A 2,820-nucleotide genomic window follows, 5' to 3' on the forward strand; every position below is an offset into this window, starting at 1 on the left:
TTTTTGAGTTTGAAAACTTGATGATCTCAAATTCCAACATTTTCCTATAATTATATGATTTTGTTCTCTATGTTTGAATAATAAATACTTGAAAGATATATATTATATATTTATTGAATATGATCATCTTTCTAAAATTATTTTTCTATTTTTTGATATAATAATATCATTTCCCCCTGCCTTTTCCTTCCCTGAAGCACTCTCATATACTTCTTTCAAATTCATAGTCTCTTATTTATTAATTATTGTTACTTACATGTATGTATGTGGGCACTTAGTTTAATTCCATAATTATACTATTATGAACTATGCCCTAGAAAATGTAGGTTATACATATGCTGCTTATTTCGACTTCTAGGTATACATCCATGAAATCACATGGCGGTTTTATCATTACTTTGGGATGTCTGTATTGATTTCCTGGACAACTGAACATTCACTCTTTTAGTATATAAATGTCCTTTTATTGCTTGCCTACTCTCTGGGGTTTATTATCATTCTATTTTTGATGCTAGACATTCTGTGGGGTGAGATGGAGTCTCAGTTTAGTTTTGATCTGCATTTCCTGATGAATAAAGATGTTGACTACATTTGCATATGCGTATTTGCTCTCTTCTTTCTTTTTGAGAAATGTGTTTTCAGTTTGCTTCTTTACTGTCTGTGTTTTTCTTTTAATAAAAGAAACTCTTGTTCCTTAGCTGTGCAGGAGCTTTTAATTTGATGCAAGGCCATTTGTCAGTTCATGTTATTTCCCTAGATATTAGAGATTAAACGTCACAGTCTATACCTATATCTGGAAATGTTTCCAGTATGTTTTCCTCCCACAAGTTCAATATGTCAGGTCTTACAGTAATATCTTCTTTAAATTGCCATTGATTCTTATACAGCATGAGAGATCATTAAGTTTCAGTTTTTGTGTAAACATAGCTTTCCAAGTCACATTTATAAAGAGGCTGATTGTATCCAGTGCATGTTTTTTTTGCATCTTTGTCAAGGAGTTTATATCTGGATGATTTACTCTATTCCACTGACCTACATGTCACGTTTCAGGCTGTCACCATGCTGTTTTCACTATTATCGCTCTGTAATATATTTTGAAATCAAATAGTAATTATTTTTGCCCAAGATACTTTATTTATGGTCTTTTGTGTTTCCAGATCAGTTGGTAGTACTTTTTTGTAGGTCTGAAAAGAATATCATTGGGATTTTGATGGTATTACATTGACTCTGTGGATTGGTTTCGTAATATCATTTTAACAATATTAATTCTATGAACTCAAGGGAAGTCCATTTCTAGTGTCTTTAATTTATTTCTGCACTGCTTTATAGTTTTCTTTGAAGATATCTTTGGCCTCCATAATTAGGTTTATTTTATGATATTTTGGTGGGGCAAGGTGGGAGAGGCTATTGTGAATGAGATTATTTCCCTGATTATGTTCTCAAAAACTTTGTTATTAGTGTTTAGTAAAGCTTTTGGTTTCTACATGATAGCTTTATATTTCTTTTTAAAAATTTTCCTTTTTATCTTATTTTTGAGATTATAATGTTAATAGATCATTTCCCTGTCCTGTTCTCCCCTCCACACTCTCCCATATGCTCCTCTTGGCTTTCTTTCTAATTCCTCATCATTTTTGCTTGTTTATTTACTTTTGTTGTTGCTGCTTATTTTTATGCTTCAACTCTTTGTCTTTGTGTGTCTTTGCCAGTGAGGTGAGTTTCTTGCTGACAGAAAACAGTTGAGTCTTCTTTTCTAATCTGTATCTTTTAATTGTGAAATTAGAACAATTTGCATTCCGAATTATTATTGAAAGACATATATTACCTTTGTCACTTTATTATTTTATTCTGTTTCAAATGCTCTCATTTTCTTTCTCCCTTATTATTTTCAGAGTTTCACTAGTTACAGAATTACTAATGTTTTGTATTTTCCCACTAATCATTTGCTTTCTTGCACTAGATCTTGTTACTCTGTGTTTGTTTCTTCCTATTCTTCTCCTGAGATTACTCTGAGTAGCTTTGTAGCATCAGCTTAGTGGGAAAATGTAGATGTAACCAACCGTCTTATTAAAATAAAAAACACAGAATCACTCGGACTAGGGAGCCAGCCCAAAGTGGTTTTTAATGGATTCTTGTCACGTTGGGCACCAGATGTAGATGTAACCAACTATCTTATTAAAATAAGAAACACAGAACCAATATAAAAGAGAAAGCCGAGAGGTCAGAGCTCAAAGCTAAAATCTTACCTCCTGCAGTGCTCCTAGCTTCCCAAAAAAGAGCTACTTCCTGTGTGTCTGTCTTTAAATAGTCTTTCTGTTCTGCCTTGTCATTGGTTGTAAACCCAAACACATGACTGCCTCATCACTGCCTGTAAGTACAGCCCTCTAGGTCTTAAAGGCTTATGTCTCCAATGCTGGCTGTATCCCTGAACACACAGAGATCTACCTAGCTCTTCTACCAAGTGCTGGGATTAAAGGCGTGTGCCGCTGCTGCCGCCGCTGCTGCTGCTGCTGCTGCTGCTGCTGCCGCCACCACCACCACCACCACACTCTTGCTATGGCTCTAATAGCTCTGACCCCCGGGCAACTTTATTTATTAACATACAATCAAAATCACATTTCAGTACAAATAAAACACCACCATAGAAATAAATCCTCTTCCTTATGCAAATATTTGTTTCTGCATCTGAAGAACAACTGTCCAGTCCATGTAGGCTCCACAGCCAATGATCCAACTTTCATGAGTTCCCACTAGTGTGGTGATACTGTGTTCCCCAATATATCGAGCACCCTAATAAATTTTTCTGGGTTCAGAGAGCAGAAC

Source organism: Peromyscus maniculatus, chromosome 21, assembly GCF_049852395.1.
Source record: "Peromyscus maniculatus bairdii isolate BWxNUB_F1_BW_parent chromosome 21, HU_Pman_BW_mat_3.1, whole genome shotgun sequence".
Classification (NCBI taxonomy): Eukaryota; Metazoa; Chordata; class Mammalia; order Rodentia; family Cricetidae; genus Peromyscus; species Peromyscus maniculatus.